A 19452-nucleotide genomic window follows, 5' to 3' on the forward strand; every position below is an offset into this window, starting at 1 on the left:
AGTGGGAAGTAACAGCACTTAAGGACTTAATAAAATGGGTCAGATACGAACCATTTAGTACCAATGGCTGTAGTTAGAAATAATGTCCACTTCTATAATCCAGGAATGGTGACATGCAATCCATTGCTGTAAATCTAAGATGATTTACCTGAAGACATGGGAATTCTGTTGCTGCAGCTGGATATTGGGGTTTGGATTCCTGGTAATTTTGTGTTTGTAGGGGAAATACGACTGTTCCTTCCCCCTCCCTCTGTCCCCCCCTCTCTTTGAAAACATTAAAAAATGTGGGTCCAGTTCTCTGGAGTGCTCAGCAATTTCAGCTACTGTGCAGGTAGGTGGAATTGCAAGGATATTGCCCAGAGAAGCTGTAGCTGCCCAGTCCCTGGCAGTGTTCAAGGTCAGTTTGGATGAGGCTTGGAGCAACCTGCTCTAGTGGAAGGTGTCCCTGCCCATGGCAGGGGGTTGAGACTGGAGGAGCTTTAAGGTCCCTTCCAACCCAAACTGTTTTATGAGTCTATGTTTTTAGTGGGAAGACGGTTTGAAATGTCTGTGTAACTCGTCTTCATGCCATGGGCTCTCCCCTCTGGGGTTATGGTGGAGACTTAAAAATCATCTCCTTCCTTGGGTTGCAGGACTGAAACTTTCCAAGGTGTAGAAGCTAACTGACACTGGAGGAGCTCTCATATCTGGAGATTCCCTGGGTATGGCAGGATGACACTGGTGGGATGACAAATAGCTGAAAGAATCACGCAATAGATACGAAAGCATGCCGGTAACTTTCCATGCAGTAAAAAACACTAAGCTGAAGCAGCAAGGAACACGGTTTAGCTGCTTCAGCATGGACAAGACAATATTTCAAGCATCACCAGATCATGGTTTCTAAGAATTAGAGCTGTTGACAGACTTTCAAAATGTTTTGACAACACATTTCACTGAGAGTTTTTTTACTTGGAGCCTTGAAAATTTGTCACCGTTTTGCAAAATCACTCAGTTTTTTGGCTATGAAGCTGGGTGGGGTGGGGGGTGGGGGGGTGAAATGTCCATCTTTTTTTTTCATTAAAGCCTTGCTGAAAATGCATGGTCCTTTCTAAAGTAACTTCTGGAAAAGAAACCTCCATAATCTGGATGCAAACCCTCCACAGCTGCAGGACTTTGGCTTAGAGGAAGGTCACGGTTTTGGTTAATCTGATGCAGATTTGTTTGAGGAAACATCCTGAAACTGCTGCTGCTGTGTCTCTGCTTGGGGACAACTCCTTAAAAGCAGACATTTGGTTAATGAATGATGGGTTTATAAGTTTGCTTGATTAAGTGAGCCAAATCTCCAGGTGAAAATCTCACCCCCTTCAAAACCTTTCCCTTAGGATTTCTTCTTCAAGCTGATGCTCAACTGTGAATCAGTAAGCCAAAATGAGGCCCCTGCCCTGCAGGTGCATTGGATGGCTGGCACCAGCCATTTTGTTTGCCAGGAAAAGCAATTATTTTAGTAATCAACCAGTGATGTTTACATTATTAGCTTGGCTGTTTAGAGTGGAGCTCCTGCAAAGAAATGGGATGCATTCATTAGATGTTTAATTAAGCCATTGTCTGAAAATAGGTCGTAACACTGAGCATCACATCTCATTATTAAAGGATAAAGTTTAAGGTGGTATTTTAAACCTTACACAGCTCACTTATTGTTATTCCTTTCAGGGGAAAGGGTCTTTCTCTTTTGTGGGTAAAATCCTTAAATTCTCAACTATGGTTTGACCATGCGAATGACAAGCAAGTTTGCAAGACCACTTCTTTGGACTTCAGGGGTATGAAGACCTCCACAGCTGGTTTTAATACAAGCTTCACTTGTACGTGTCCCCACTGATGTTGCGGTGAGTATCTGCTGAGGAAAAAAATCAAGTGCATAATTTAGGAGCTTTTTACCACTGCATTGGCATAGAAATGTGTCAAGGAATTATTTGAAAGTGTCTCACACAGTTTGAATGTAAATGTAGTGAGTGGCCTTATGGTTAGTCTGGATGCTCAACAAACTGCACAGGCAGTGAATTGATCCTCTTCTTCGCCTGTAACTCCTCCTGGATTTAAGGGGGTCGTCTCTGCTTTGGTATTACTTTGTAATTAAATGAAATGGATGAGGCAGTTGGTAGTCTATGCAATCAGAATGTTGGTAGCATAGTAAGCAAGGGCTTCAGGCATAATGCATAACGTAAGTGAATATGCCAGTTTTCTAAGTTAAAAACATCCTTGGGATGGAGGACAAGTTCTTCCTGGTACTCTACTTAGTGTGATGATAGACTGAGACAGTGAAAAGTATACTAATTGCGGAGTATTATGGAAAAAATACAGTGTTTCCAAGGAGCCTCAGAATTTGCTAATGCCTCCTCATCCTCTCAGAGTACTTTCATGGGTTTTGAAGCAGAGGACAAGCCTGGTGACCCAAATGTTCATTTATACTCATCTCCTGTCTGTGTGAGTATTTTTAGTGAGGGAAGAGAGAAACATGGATGCTCTTGAAGCCATGAGTTGCTTACTGCAGCCAGCTGGGTTGAAAACCAAGTATTTTTATGGGTTGGCTATCAGGGGGTCCACCTTGAGTCTTGGGCTGAAACTGTTGTCAAGTATAAGCTGTATAAGCCCTCGTTACTTTGTCAGGAGGACTCTTCCATGAGAGCAGAACCAAAGGAGCTGAAGAGATAAACTTGGGAATCCTGCGAGATCCCTTTCTTGTACTCCCAAACTCAAAATCAAGTCAGGGTGAGAGGTAGGAGTCGGCTATGTGGCAGTTTTGAGCTGCTAGGTCTAATTGCTAGAGGATGCTAAGCTGTATTGAAACAGGAGGACTGTAACTGAAGGGGTGGGTTTAGTAGGGGAATGTTTCCACAGGCTGAAGAGAAACAGAAGACAATTGCTGTTTAAATCGGGAGACTCCTGCATTCTTCCTGCTTATTTATGAATAGTTATGCAATGTTCTTGTTTAATTTTGCCTAAGGCCCAGTGATAATCTAACCTGCTTTCTCACTTTCACTGTTAGCACTGAGAGAGAATAATCCAATTAGCTCTTCAGCGCTGACAATTACATTCAATTTGGATGTGATGAATAGCCAATTTCAAAAGGCCTGATCCTGTATAGTGCTCTGAGCATCCTGAGCACATTAATGTGTTCTCTGGTGCCAGTAACGTCAATGAAGGCACCCTGCGTTTTGTGCTGTTGGTTCTGTATTCACACGGCTTAATTTCATCTCAGGCTTTGGTGGTATGAAGCTTCACATTTTATGGGCTAACCTTCCACTCTGGTGGGTTATGTTCTTCCTGCATTAGTTTTGCTAATTTGTTTCCCATTATTGCTTTGCGCAGGGAAATCTCAGTCAGTGTCTCAGCATGCAAAGGATTTTTAATACATTTTAATAATGGAAAGATATTAGTCTACAACTCAGGGAGAAGCAGCTCTGCGGTGTTTCAGAGGCCCTACAAAGGATAATTTCTGAATACACAAATCACTGTTGAGTTCATGTAGACTATTAGGCATCAAACCAGTCACCTTGTTGGGGCTTTTTTTTTTGCTCTCACCTGGTTCAGCACAACCAGAAGAGATCAACATCCTTCAGCTCTTCAAGTGAATGGCTGAGTTTTTGAAAGCACTGAATGGCCAATGACGAAACCAAAGTGTTCCTCAGCTTGCTGTTTGTTTTGGCAATAATTTGGAGGAAGGAGGAAAAGCTCTTTGTAAACCTCTCTGTTAAGGTGAGAGGGATGGCCCCTGTTTTCAAAGAAGGGTTTAAGTTCACAGTGCTGCAGGGAGGAGGGATGGACAGACCTATGGATGGATGGATGGGTGCAAGAACCTGCAGAATAGGACTGGTGCAGCTACTGAGAAGCCTGCATCCTCCACATCCATGCTTGCCTGCGTACTAAAGAGCTGCAGGGAGCTTGCCAGGAAGGGAAGTAATTTTAGAGTGTGATTTGGAAAATGATTCAGTTTAAAATTGCTATTTTTGAAGGGCTACTTTCAGCTGGGATCCAGTCCCCAGCATGTTCCCAGACACACTTGCCTTGCTACAGCAGAATGTGGTGGAGGGGGGAGGAGAAATGTCTGTCTAGGAGCCCGGAGCCCTGACCCTCATGCTGCTGCCAAGAAAACAATCGATGGGAATGAGTCCTCCTCCCGTTTCATGTCCCATTCTTCATCTAGGAGGTGAGTGCTTTAACCTAGCTGGCTTGATGGACACGGCAAAGGTAGCTCTGTCCACCCTCCCTAAGGGTTCACTGTCCTCGAGGGAAGGAGTAGGCATGTGTATTTGGAAATGGGGCTGCTGGGCAGACAAAGGTTTGAGGCAGGAAAGCCTGCTTTATCCTGTTGACATAAAAGCCAAGGACAGCTTTGAGGAATTTATCAATCAAAGTTATGAAATGGCAACAAACACCTTTTTCATGCCATCTGAAGATGAACTGCATGAGTTTTACAGACCCTGCGGCTGCATCTCCTACAAACCTCTCCAGACAGCAGCACTGAAATGAAAACTGCTATGCTGACACTCACTCCATGAGGCTGAGGCTTTACAGAATTGCAGCACAGGCAGCTTTTGATCACAGCACTGGAGAAAATGTGGCAACCCCTTTGGCCTGCCAGATTTATTTGCTTTGTAGGGTAAAAAGCTGCAGATAGCTTCAGATCCTGTGCTGATTACACCGGTAGTTATCAACAAGCAGGTTAAAATATCCCTTTCAGTCTGGATTTGTCCCTCTTGTGTCATTCAGGTAGGTGCTGGGTGATGGTCCTCTGAGGCCATTTACCCTGCTAAGCTTTTCATAAACAGGTGCCACTTGTGAGTAAGCAACTTCATGCAATTGGGTTTGCTCTCGAGGACATGTGGAGGCAAAATGTATGGCTGAAGACTATGCTCTGGTTCCCATGCAGGTGTCAGGGCTCCTCACTGGTGATGGTTTTTGGAAGTGTTAGCATTTATCACAGTGGTGCCTGGGAATGATTGGCTGGCAGGATTTCCAGGCAGTGGACCAAGCCTGGCTGAGACATTGAATCATAGAATCATAGAATGGTTTGGGTTGGAAGGAACCCTGAAGCTCATCCAGTTCCAACCCCTTGCCATGGGCAGGGACTCCTTCCACTGGATCAGGTTGCTCCAAGCCCCGTCCAACCTGGCCTTGAACACTGCCAGGGATGGGGCAGCCACAGCCTCTTTGGGAAACCCGTGCCAGTGCCTCAGCACCCTCACAGGGAAGATTTCTTCCTAATGTCTCATCTCAATCTCCCCTCTGTCAGGTTAAAGCCATTCCCCTTTGTCCTGTCCCTACAGGCCCTTGTCAAAAGCCCCTCTCCAGTGCCCCTTTAGGCACTGGAAGCTGCTCTAAGGTCTCCCAGGAGCCTTCTCCAGGCTGAACCAGCCCAGCTCTCTCAGCCTGTCTCTATAGCAGAGGTGCTCCAGCCCTCGGAGCATCTTCATGTGTGTGCATGTAGATACAAAGCAAAGTAATAATTTCCCTTGAATGAAAGAAGAAAGCTGAACCCACAGTTGATTGATTGTCAGTGTATCCATCCAGTCTATGGTAATGCTGAGTGTGTGGTAAGTGACCAACTTTATAGGAGGTCTCATTTTCATCCCTGCCTCTCACTTTTGCCTAAGGCTGCTAAGAAGCAGAAGCATGGATCATTTTCTGAGTTGATTCTATGGTCCTGTTCACCTCCTGACATGCAGCAGATGAGTAGCCCAGTTTCAGGCTTGTCTGAGATCCAGCAAGCAGGTCCCCAAGGCAGCAAACAGAGGCCCCCTTGCTAGCTCACCTTGCATCTAGCAGAGAGTTGACTATTCCATTGGTTTAGACAGGAAGAAATGACAGTAAAGGGGGCACATCATTGTGCTGCTTAGTTACTATTTTCGGGGGAATGTTTATGTATGAAGGAACACGATGGTATATTCTGTATCTGGGGGGGAAGAGGAACATAACTTTTGAACAAATGCTAAACTTCTGCTGGGAAGCAGAAGGTGAAGAAAGACCGCAGCAGTGAGGAAGGGTCCCTTTTACAGCTACCCGTTCTTGCTTCTAAAGTGGTGAGCAAACAGGGGAATGAATCAAGCTTTCAAAAATAAAACATCCAGTTTGCTATGCAGGGGGTTTTAAAGGGCCTTTCTTTCCAGATTAAGATTTTCCGTTATTTATAGCCACATAAAAGATGTTTTAAGTGTAATACCAATATATTATTTGTGCATGTAATGAAAGAGAGACAACTGCTGTGCCACTGAGCATGCAAAAACGTATCAGGGAAAACAGGCAAAGCTGCATTCAGGACCAGGTTCATTTTCATCTCTGGTCTTCCTTAGCCTGGAAATGAACTTCAGCTGCCCCAGTTTTCCTATTTTTAGACTTGGGCCACTGCCCATATTCACCTGGGCACTAGAGGGAAATTGGATGGAGCTGTTTGACAGCACTTTGCAGTCATTTTTCAAATGAGCAGTTGAAGCAGTGGAAAAGGAAAGCAATTAAACTTTTCACAGTGGATTTAATCTTTTGTAGGTGTTCTGTAACCAGTGCTGCCACATTGCTTTTAGAGCACTGGGGTATGATTTGGCCTTTAAGAAGCACTTATCTGGTAAAAATGCATCAGTGGAAACAGAGAAATAAAAACACCCAATGAAGAACATACAGTATTGAAACCCAGCTACCTGCTGTGCTGCAGGTAAGAAAGGCCTTTTAGGGAAGGAATGAGGTGAACATAAAAGCATAGCGGGATGGAAGGTGCCTGAAAGTGGACACTTCAGAAGTGGAGTAAATAAGGTAACTCTGAGAGATCACCTCTATAGACCAGTGAGAAGTGCAGGAGGTGGGGATGGAGAACAGAAAGACTTTCTCAAAAAGGTTTCTGGAAGCTCCATCAGTCTTAGAGTCCTCTCTAAAGATTTCCTCCTGGCTGCACAGTTTCCGTGCCCTTTGGGTTGCTCAACTTCCAGTTAAGATGGTCAGCACGAGCTAGTGCAGAGCTTGGAGAGTTCCCAAGCATTGCCAAACTCTGTTTTCTCAGCTGCACCTCAAGGCACATGCTCCTGTTTCACAGTGCCTCTGTGTCAGGCTCAGCCCATGTGCCACTCGCTGCCACTGTGCTGTCATCTTCTGACTCCTGGTCTAACAGCCAGGTTAGAAACAATCAGGCTTAGAAAACATGGGTTTTCTCACCACTTCTGTGCTGATATATTGCATAACCTCCATCCAATAATGTCTCTTCTGGTTGCCTTGCAAACCCTTCTGACCTTGGTCCTGTTTCTCTCCTTAGGTTGAGAAATATTAGAGTTTCTTTTATTTCAGTGCATTATCATAGCTCCGTTGGAGATGAAATGAAATCATGGCTGGGATTATGGCAAGCTTCCCACTGTCCGTGAAGGAAATCAAGAGCTTCCTTCTGATGTGAGAACCATCGTACTGTGGAGACCCTGTGATGCTGATAATGATCTATGGGCAAAAAGCTCTGCTATGAAAAAGATGTGTCTTCTAATAAGCAGGCTGCATTTCTGTCCAAATGCCAGCGTGGCTTATTATTTCCTAATGAAATGGAAGATATTCGTGCTCTCTGAAGTAGATTGCGTTGATTTAATTTGTGTTTTATGATCAAGATTCCAAATTTGCTATCTTTTAAGTTTTATAAGTAGTGAGCAGGGATTTAGCTTCATGGGACCCATTAATTTCAATACAGCTAACTCCTCATGCACTACTTTAAAGACTATTTTATACATAAGAACATGGAATTTCACCTCTCCGTATTTCTCTTAGTCTCTGCAGGAAAAAACTGTGATAGCTGATCTGAAGGCAAGCACAGTTTCCATTATTGCTTTCAAAGCAATAAGCATTTTTAGAACCCTGAAGTTTTTCCTGCTGACAAACAACAGGCAGTGTATAACATAGAAATCAAATAGCTGCTATTTTGTGGGTTGGGCTGGAGAAAGTAAAAGAACAATCTCTTTATGTAATTTCAATGTGCTGCCTTAAGAGATTTTTGCTTTAGAGAATTGGCATTCACTAAGGGAGATACTTCTCCAGTGTGAAATATTATTAGGAGTGTTTACTTTTCGAGATGAAATTTTCTGGGTTTGCTTCCTTCCTCACATAGGAATAAAAATGATCCGGCTGCCGCAGAGGATGAGAAGAGGGGGAAAAAAGACATGTTTTCCAAGCAAAAGAAGTGAACTTTATTCTTTTGTCGTTCCCTACAAACCATGTATTGACTTTCATCTCAACCATTAAACTTGTCTCTCTGTGCATCCCAGTACTAAAAGACAGAATTCACACTTTAAACACTCTTTCGTCTTGTCACTCTCCAGGAGAATGGAACAATCTGGGGATGATCCTGGATGATTTTGAGTATTTTGTAGCAGAAGGAAAGACCTCTCAGCATCACCTGAGGAATTCTGGTGGATCTTGGACATAACGAGGTGTTCTATTGGAGCTCAGCCTGGTGAGAACTCTTGCCAGAACAGGGTCTGTACTGCAGGAAGAGCCCTGTCTGAAGCTCCAGCACTCTGTGCGCTTTGTAGGACGTATCTGTGGGATCACACCTGGACTGTGCTCACCCTCAAGTAAGGAAATACTACATCTGTCAAAATTTAATCTTCCTAAAATTTGCCTTTCCTGATTGAGCTCACGATTCAGATAAACAAAATGCAGGTTATTCTGCTGGCATTTCACAAGGTTTGGTGCCCCAGTCACAATTTTCCTTGGTTTGGGGTTGCAAAACATTCCTTTTGCTCTGAATTGAAATGAGTGAGCACTTCCCATTTGGCAAGTATAGAGTGTCTCTGGACCTGTGCATTTCTGGTCATGAAGAAGATTATACACAACACCAGTCATTGATTAATACTGTGTGTGTTCATCCTAGGAATCAAATTCTCCTATGAATCAAATTCTCCCATCTGTGCTTGAGTGCTGAAATTTAAAGGGGCCAGTGCAATACAACAGAACAAAAATCATCACCTTAACTGCAGTATGTGAAAACTTGTGTCATGGGCTTCAGCTTAACAACAAAACTGATCTATAAATAGAGATCTGATCAGCTGGAAATGGCTGAAGAGGCTAGTGTCTGGATTTTATCAGTTGAGTATTGAATAACTCTGAGCTGCTTAGGTCTTACATACACACTGGAAGTGTATAGCTGATAGAGATGTAGCTCAGGAGTTCATCATTTGACAGCTATAGGAGTTATGAGTGCCAGGGACTGCCTGATTTTAGGACACTATTTCTAGGCTGCACCATATTTAAGTAGGTAAGACTGTATTCCTTAGGACTGGTGTCTATACATGAATCAGAGAGATAAAAATCAGAGAAAGAAAAGGTACATTTAGCATTGGCCCAAGAGCAAATGAGTCTATTTTACCTATGAATACACTGAGAATGAATATTTGAAAAGGCTTATAGCTATTAATCAAATTTCTAATCTGTCTTCCAGTGGGAAGAACAAGAGCAAAAACCTGGACTGCATGTAAGGTGGAGTCTGAAGTGTATTATATAAAGCGATGTCTGCAATAGCAGAAAACTGCATTTAATGGATAAAGTGCTGCTAAACAAGGTCAGATATTTTAAGGTGGATAACATGCAGACCTCAGTCATATGTAATGTTTCTTTTTGATCACTGCTAAAATGTGTGTTCTGCTCTTTTCACTGCAATAAATCTTGACTTTTGGAAGACAAATAACTGTCGTAGGCTGGCTGGGGAATGCATTTAGGAAGAAAGGCTTAGCAGGATTTTCCTTGAAGATCCTTATTAGTGTAAGCAAAAAGACAAAAGGAAGAGACCCCGTTATTTTCCCAACACGAAGGCTCCTCAATGTCTCCACCATTCAGGACCCAGCCGAGATTTTCCAACTAAGGAGGAGAAAGGGAAATGTTTACTAAAAGACAGATTGCAAACATCCAGCTGCCTGTTCTTTAATTGATCATTTACAGTGGGAATATGCAGGAGATCTGTACTCGTGGTTAGACTGTTATTTGGGAAGCCACTAAAATACATTCTACTGAGAACTGCTTCATATTAAGCCTGTAACCCAGGGATCTTTTAGAACACAGCAATTGTTTTGAATTTTCATTTCAAGGCAGACCCTGCTCTGTATATTTAAAGCAATAATTTGTCTTTTTGAATTTTTTTTTCCTGCTTGATTAAGAAGCATAAAAACACAAAGGAGAAAAAAACCCAGGTATTAGATAGGTTTTTGTTTAAGGCCAGGTTTGGCATCTCTGTGGTTGGGAGTGTGGAAGGTAAGTGCAAACGTTCTCAAGTAGGGAAGCTGTCAGATGCAGTCCATGGGGCTGTACCTAGTTCAGTGAAACACAATTGGGAAGTCCAGAAATGAGGGAATGATGGTCACAGGCGACAGTTGTCTGCTGAACCTGTATTGCCATTTTTAGGTGAGGTACAACCCCTGGCCTTTGGTTTCTTACTGCTGCAGGTTAATCTCTTTTATGATCTTTTCCAAGCCTCTACAATCAGCATCTTCTTGATAAGAAGATGACTGCTAATTAGAAGATGAATTTCTGCTAGGAAGAAGTTTAGCCTTTATGAGTTTTCCTTTAAATTGCTGCTGCTAGGACGTACACAGACAACAGATTTAATGTTTACTGCTATGCTTCTTGTCTGGTAACCTGAAACAGCATTCATACCTCCTGGGTTCCTATCTAGTACTTGTGCACAGACTTGTCTTCTTCTATGTAGCAGCTAAGCTTTGCTGGAGAAGCAAAGAGAATGAACAACACTGTGGTGTCTCAGTACTTCCTCCAGCACTTGCAGTACCATTCTGCATTCAGCCTGTTCCGTCACTTCTGTAAGTCTCGAATCCTCTGCAATAAAGCACCTTTCACAATCGTTTCCTATCAGACATGTGATAGCTATAAGCTATCTCCTTGTCTCTTATATTAAATTCCCCAGTACTAATGGATTATGGCCTTCAGCATTGTTGATATTATTAAGAACAACACTGTTACACTGGAAACTCAATCAACCCTCACTTTTTACATTAATTGCTGTAGGGTTTTTCACTTGGCAGCCCAAAAGGAAGCAAATATCCTGGATTCATGAAAACAGCTCAGATATAAAGCACACCAAGTAATGACTGTTTACCCTTCACCCTCCAAAAGAAAGCAGATAATTAGAAAAGAAAGTAAATAAAGGCAGTGGTGGAAGAAAAGAGAATATATATGGTGCTGTAGGTCCCTAATGAGAAACTCTGCCTGCTTGCATCTGCATAGCTCACTAGCAGTCCAGCTCTTTCTCAAAGGCAAGTGGGTTGCTTTCACAGCAGGTTTTGATGCATCTTTTTGGGGGACCTGCAGCTAGGGATTGCCCAGCTGTGAGTTGTATTTCTACTTCCCAATGCATTTCTGCGTGTTTCCACACATGCAATGAAAGCTCCTGTACCCTCCTCTCCTTTTTTGAGCACAGCTGGCTGAAGTGAAGATCCCCAGGGAATTATAAAGCAGAATCTTGTTCCTGTTTTATGATGATGGTTACCTTTAAAAGAATATTCATCAATAGAGGATATCTGAGGAGCTGTTGGCTGTGATGCTCCACAGAGGTAAGCAGGGCAGGAGGGGGAACCACATTTAGTGGCCAATGGCATTTGGAAAGGACAGGAGGCTCATCTTCATGCATCAAATTTCTATTCTGCTTCATTCCAGAGATTTGGTTTCCTTAGCTGGAAAGTTCCCTTGGGCTGGGAATGGGTTCAAGCCAAACACAACATCAGGCTCCCACAGGCTTTGGAGGTTTCTGCTTGGTTTCAGGGGAGAGGTTGGCCCACTGCAGATCTCAGCCCAGTGAATAACAGGTAGAGGAGGAGGATGGAATGACATAGCATTGCTCAGCCCTCAAGGTGTAAATGGGTGCCATTGAAAAAGGGTCCTTTGCTACAGGCTAAAACCTGGCACAGACCACTCTTGCTGCATTGAGTGCTTTAAATCTGATGGAGCCTTATTTGTTCAAATGGCATCGCTCTTGGTTGGCATCAGAAGTGAAAATCTATCCTCTTCAACAGAAATGTTTCTGTCCTTAATTACAACTGGGTTTTAGTAACACCCCCTCTCTACTGCTTTGCCTGTGCAATGTTTTTTCATTTCTATGTCTGTTTGGGAAGAAAGCCTGGCAGATCACTGCCTGTATGCATCAATTCTGTAGAAAGGGAGAGTTTACAATGGCAGGTGCACAGGAAATAAATGCATAGTATGTCCTTGTCTTGACAGGAACTGTTACTGGCATGGACAAAGCTTCATTTCAATATCACTGTAAAACATGAAGCCAATAGCTTTGTGGATAGTGAAACATATAGCGAACACTCATCTGATCCTTACTAATGTGAGGAGAACCCTGACTCAGATGGGTTGAAGGCAGGTCAAGCTGAAACCATCCTGCTCATGGCAAATGAAGTGGTGACTGACAGCGCACAGGTAGGTGGACAGCTTATTTCAGGCATGCATGAATGTGGTGGCATGCACAAGATGTCCTCTGGCTATAGGAATACAATGAGGGACTGTAGGCTGGAAATCAGCTGAAAGCCTGAATGTTCAGGAGCTCAGAATGTGGCTCCCCAGGAATGTTCTGTAATAATCTAAAATATGGTGTTTTGTTTTGTTTTGTTTTATGAGAGCTTACTCCTGCTTTTAGTGGTCTTACAGAGCTGAACTTTCAGCTAATGTGGAGTGCATTTACATTGCTGGCAGTATGAAATGCTCTCTGATGGAGCAGACCTGCAGTTTCAGTTTCTGCATTTGTCTTGTTTTAAACAAATGGGAAGGAAATACTTAATGATTAAACCTAACAGGTAATGCTGTTTACAGCTACTGAACATGTTAAAAACAGTGGCACAGAGTCTAGTTGGAGATGTGTAACTAGTGTTGTCCCCCAAGGGTCAGTAGTGGTTCCAGGATTGTTTAGCTTACTCCTCAATGACTTGGATGGGTAGAGTGCTTCCTCAGCAAGTTTGATAACAATACAAAACCGGGAGGAGTGGCTGGTACCCTGGAGTCCTACGCCGTCATTCAGAAGGATCTAGACAGGCTGGAGAGATGGAATCTTTTGAAATCCAACAAATGCAAGTGCAGGATCCTGCCCCTGGGAAGGAATAACCCCATGCACCAGTGTAGGTTGGGAAGTAGCTCTGCAGAGAGAGACCTGGGGGTCCTGGTGGGCAACAGATTGTCCATGTGCTAGAAACGTGCCATTGCGGCCAAGAAGGCCAATGGTATCGTGGGCTGCATCAGGAAGAGCATTGCCAGTAGGTCGAGGGAGGTAAACCTCCCTCTCTACTCAGCCCTGGTGAGTCCTCAGGTGGAATTCTGTGTCCAGTTCTGGGCTTCCCAGTGCAAGAGAGACATAGAGCTCCTGAAGCAAGTCCAGTGAAGAGCTACTAGAATTATTTAGGGTCTGAAGCGTCTTTCATGTAAGGAAAGGTTGAGGGAGCTGGGCCTGTTCAACCTGGAGGAGAAGGCTCAGGAAGGATCTGATCAATGTGTTTAAGTATCTGAAGGGAGGATGTCAAGAGGATGGGGCCAGACTCCTCTCGCTGGTGCCAGTCAATGGGATGAGAGGCAATGGGCATAAACTAAAAGGCAGGAACTTCCACCTGAATGTGAGGAAGAACTTCTTTACTGTGGGGGTGACCAAGCAGTGGAATTGGTTGTGGAGTCTCCTTCCCTGGAGATACTCAAGATCCTGAACCTTGCCTTGACCACTCATTTCCAAAACTGGAAAATACTATTACTGCCACTTTTTTCAGGGAAAGGATTGCTTCCAACAGAGAATAGGGAAATTGCTTCATTGAGTTCTATTGTTTTTGCCACTGCATGGCAATCTCCGGTCCTGAATTTTTAATGAAATGCAAACTAGAGTGTCATAGTTAAGGAATTATGCCCCATAATCCATCTTTAAATTTAATATGTATAAATTGCAGCAGTTTTAATCAATGCGCTATATATTTTTATTACTATAGATGAGCTCTGGAGATATTATTTATGATGAATTAAGTGAGATTTTATGGTGGGAACTTTAAAGGGCCTCATTTCACTTAATTAAGAAAAGCAACTGCACCAAAAGCAGCGAAATAATGCAATGATTAGCAGGATGAGAGACTTCTCCTCCATCTTTACTGGGTGCATCTGACTTCCTGGACCATCTAATAGTTAACAGAAAACTAATGGCTTCTGAGTGTCTGGCTGTTACGCTAGGTCTTAGGACATGGTTAGGTTTTTATGTTTAACAGAGAACCCAAGGTTTCTCAGTACCTGAGAACACAATATGGAGTCTTGCATCACTATTACTTTTTTTCAGAAGGAATAACAGCAGTTCTTACCTGCCTGGGGGATACCTGGTCATCTAAGAATTCACCCTAGTCTGGGGGATATTTTAAAGGGAAAAGGCTAGTGTTGACCTTTCAGAAGCAGAATAAGCGTGTTCCTAATGAATGATACTTGCTTTAGAGGAGAGAATTTCTGGGTAAACATAGATACTGAAACTGGGCAACTAGTTTGGCTTCCACCGAGTTGTAAACTGACCTGCTTGTGCAGAACATGGAAAATTAAGCTATGGGAATCTCATTTGACTGAGTTATAGAGGGGACCAAGAAAATAGCTATTACTGAGTGAAAACTGCTTTTTGTGCACTGTAAAGAATAGTAAGCCCTAGTGTAACAAGAAGACCATTAAAATGTCATGAAAGGCAAAGGAAATGCCTGTGTCAGTGATTCTGCAAAGAAGTTTTGAGCAACTACAGAATTTTGCTAGAGAATATTTGTAGAATGAACTGGAAACTCTTTTCCTAATGACCAATATGCAATATAAAAGTCACCCGATTTTCTCTCATGCCTATGTTCAGAATCTCAGCTGAAACTTTTTCCAATTTAGAGTAGTCCTCTTGGCCCTGAGGAAGACTGATACTCAAACACAATTTGGACAACTTTGTGAAAGAAGATATACTGCCTATTATATGAACCCCAGTCCTAAAAAAGACAACATGCAGCTCAGAAAAGGTAAGTGAAACGCCTAATGGTTTAATATAACAATGAAATATCAAAGTTGTCTTGAGAAAAGCTCTGTTCAATCTGCTGCAATTAATGGAGACATGGTGTCTTAGGACCAGAGGGCACAGTCTGACCATCAAATCAAAGTAGATTTTCATCTCATTATTTTTCTGGTGAGCCTAAGACATTGTGTCTAACTCAAGCACATCTTTTGGCAAGATATCTGATCTTGATTTCAGTACTGCTCTGCAGCTGCACAGAGGCAGCTCTGGGGTGCCTGTTTCCAAACCAGTGCCTGGAACTCTGCTCCATGTAGTTGCTCTCTGCTAAGCACGTTGTTTTGGGTCAAGGTGATTACATGTCCTCTGGGCCTCATCCCATACCACCTTGCAGTGCTGCAGTGTGAAGGGTGGATATAATAGGTTGGGCAGGGACTTGGGGAGCACCTCTATGGTGCAGTCCATGGTGGGAAGGCATGTTCCTCACCCATAACTCTGAGGAGCTATTAGAAGGAGCAACTTCTGCCTCCTTTTTGGACATAACGTGTTCACAGAGTGGTGACTGGCTTTTCGTGCTTCAGGGAGATGTCTCAAGCAGTGGGACAGAGCAGGAATTTGCTGATGATGCCTTCTCAACCCTGCAGCTTTTTTGTTGAGGTTAAAATATTGTTTGGAATTAAACTTGGAATCAATGTATTTCAGCCCCTCCTCCTTTCTCTTCTCCTTCCCTTCTTCCTTTGGTCCCATCTTTCCTGCAGAGAAAAAAATCACCATGCAACTCAAGGGGGAGAGTCCTGCGGAAGGAGCTGAGGTTTAATCTTGCTGCTGAAATGAAGAATGGAAAAGTTCTTCAAAACTCTGCCATCTACTTATAAAACACAAGACTTATGATTGATTTGTTTCTGCTCTTTTATTAATCTTTGCCATCTTCAGACACTCAAGAACTGTAAGTCAGCCCCCTCAGATTCATTAAGGGGAATAAAAAGGTTCCCTTTCTCTGCCTACTTTTTCTGAGCACTGTGGGATCATATTTTATGGATGTTTCTCTGCAACATAAAAAAATTGTAATGTACTTAGAAAATAAAATAGGCCCTTAAGAGGAATATCAGCTCTCACAACATTTGCGATAAAATAAAGGAAGCACATATATCTTTATTTAATGGATGTGTCCTTCAGGAGTAAAGAGCCATTGATAATACTTGCTTTGAACATGCCCACAGAAGCCATCTTCTTCTTCATACACCTCTATCTAATGGACATAGCAGGACATAGGGCCTCACAGCACAGCAGTGGCACTTGTGTGGCTCCAGGATTTGTTCAAGTATTCTCTACACTTCACTCTGAGTTGCTGACTGCACACCTCTCCCAGCCTCGCTCCATGAATGATGGTCAGCTGGACAGACAAAGGGACAGATGACGCAGTAGGAAATGCATCTTGGCTGCCACTAGTTGATGGTGAAAACCTGCTTGCATAAATGAAGAGGAAGAATCTTTCCGCTCAACAAGCCTGTGGCTAAGATATGGAGACCTAGGATTAAAATGGCCTGGGAGAGTCAGGTGTAGTGGGGGTCAGATACCTTACTCCACCTGCCAATGGTATGGGGTGAAATTGCTCTGTTTCTGCTCATTCCCATATATTCAAAAATGAGAAAAGTCTTACTCGGGTATTTCAAAGTCAAGAAATCTTCCTAATAGCCACAGATTTCTTTCCTAAATTTGATCTATTTTTTACCTTTCCTTTCTCACCCCAAACTACCCTGACTGGTCCTGCATTTTTTAAATTTACATCTTAGACAATTCAGAATTCTTTGGAAGTAGTTATCATATTCCCTCTCATACTGCTATTAACTTGCCAACTTAACGTGCATGCAGTCTTGTGTGGACAATTTGTGGGCAGGACCACTTCTTCCCTATACATGAAGCTACTTTTCATACAGCTTTCTGTAATTTCCATCTCTGTTTCAATGCTTTTAGGACATCCCCACCTTCCAGTACATTTCAGTCTTTACTTGGGTTTGGAATTTTCTTGCTGATACTTAGCTCATTAGTGAAGATGATAGGAAGTAGGTCATACAAACCTTTTAATCCCAGTGTTACAAGTCTATGTGCTGTAGGTAACTAAAACTAGCTATGTATCAGCCTCAAGGTGAAGGTAATAAATCTTGGGATACTTTGCCAAGTGACTGATTAAAAGCAATCTTTGTGGAATTCATTTTCTTTTCAACTGGCCCATAAACCCACCAGCATATTCGCCTTTTCTGAATTACTCAGTACCTTCAGTAGAAGAAAACTGTCAGTGCTTTGAGAAGACTTGAATATCTGGGGTTTAGACATCTAGCATTGCTCTCCACTCCTGGCCACTGTAATCTGCAGGTATTCAGTTCTGCTGAACACTTGGGCTGCAAAGGAAGACCATGAATTAGTATGATTTTTTTCTCAAAGTGATTAGGCTGCAGGTCCCTGTCTGTGGACAGTGTTTCTGGAGAAGGCATATCCTGCCCCAGGAGACAGAGCTGGAGCAAGGAGCGAAAGTGCTCTGTGGAGACAGACAGATGGCTGATTGACAGTGTTGGGGAGCGTTTTTGGGTTAAAGAAGGTAATAAAATGGAGAAGAGGCATTAACTTCAAAATCAGGATGGGAATGAGGGAGATAAGATACTGTTTAAGAAGTTGGGTGATTTTTAAAATACATCATTTTGCTGTCAAGTGAATTATAGAGGAGAAATGGAGATTATTCATTAGATGCATCATCAAGACAGGACATAAAGGATTAGAAATGCTGTTTGAGCCATAAAGCTTTCACCAGGCAAGGAAAGAGTGATGATCTTGTTTTTATTGTGGTGTCTTCAAGCTGACAAAGTTCTAATTTTCTTCTAAAAATAAAGTTATGAGCCAAATATGAAAGGCTCTTAAATCGTGTGTTTGCTTTGGTGATGGTGTTGACTGTGCAAGAGACAGTTTGATAACTATCTGTCAGAGATGTAGAGAAGCCTTGTGCTTTATGGGAGCCCAAACAATCCTCAGAATAAATGTAGGCAGAATTTCTTCCTATTGATTAGCTTTCTGGCTGTTTTTACTTGCTACTGCGGCATCCTCTGTTAGTGTAGAATGAATACCCAGTGGCTTGTGAGGAGCAGCAGTCTGACCATAGCTTCTTAAGGAGGTGCCAGAGCCAGTAAAAACAGATGAAGGACCTGTATCAAGCTGGAGAATTGATCTGACAGAGGAATACTGGGCACTTCAGTTAGTGCATATTTATGATGACCTGGACAGGTGCTTGACAGGCTGTAGGGGCAACTTTAAAAATACATTCCAGTGGATTTTATTCACCAGAATAGCAAGTACTGCTTTTTTTTTACAGCGCTCAGAACAAGGTAGCTGGTGAGGAATGTAATAAATAAATACACTCAAATCCCTTCTGTAAGCAAAATTCAAAACTCAGAGGAGCGCTCTTAACCCTCCACGCTCACAGCAACAAGAAGCATTTCACATGCACAGCTCGCAGGAAGGCAATATGACAATGCAGTGCCCTGCACTTGTTTAAGCCATTCACTCTTTTGAATCACTCTTATGTGATTCACAGAAACTGAGTGAAAATGCAGACCTGGTCTCCTAGCTACTCTCCCCTCTTCCTTTTTTTTTCCTTCCATCTTCTCCCATTTTTTCTCAATTCTCTCCCTTCAGTTCCTTTACAGAGTGTTTATCCCAATTTCCAAATTGAAGATCACATAGGGAAGGATGTATTAAGTACCCAACCAACATATAAAGGTTGTGACACATGGATGAGGCACCAAGAAGATAACGAGATACATAAAAAAGAGATATTCTGAAGTATAAGACATGGAGAGTCACATTTTCATACATTCTAAGTGATTTGAAGGCTAGAAATGTCCTTGAAAGAAATGTCACAAAGGTAACTTATACTTGCTCATTGATGCTTTCATGATGTTCATGTCTTTCTCTTTGCCAGGAGTTTCCATTAGATGATAATCTTAATTAAAGCAGAAAATTTTGATAGCAGTTCCTATGTGTGTCGCTTTCCTCTTTGGGCTGCAGCATACAATTACAGTAATTTCTTAGGCTGTATTTCTCAGAATCATCTCTATCTTCCTGTAGCCCATCCTGATTCTCGTCAGGTACCAAAATACATTCTCCCTCACCAGCATTTTTCTTTTTTGAGCCACAGTATTGCATAAAAACAAAATATGAAAGAAATATTTCTAAGCTTGAGCCATAAGAAACTTGAGATTTTTTTCCTGCTTTCTATATGTTCCTCTGTTAACAGCTCAGGTATGTTGACATTTACTTAAAGTAGGTCCCCTCTCTAATAACTGATCTCATGCTGAGCCTCCTCTACCTTAACAGGTATTTTTTCATGAAGCCCTTAATCCAGCAAACAAAGAAGAAGTGTTGTGCATCGTGTTATGGAAAAAAACTCCAAACCAATCTCTTCTCTAGGAAAG

Source organism: Pezoporus occidentalis, unplaced genomic scaffold, assembly GCF_034315485.1.
Source record: "Pezoporus occidentalis ecotype Australia unplaced genomic scaffold, CSIRO_AGI_Poc_V1 ctg93, whole genome shotgun sequence".
Lineage (NCBI taxonomy): Eukaryota > Metazoa > Chordata > Aves > Psittaciformes > Psittacidae > Pezoporus > Pezoporus occidentalis.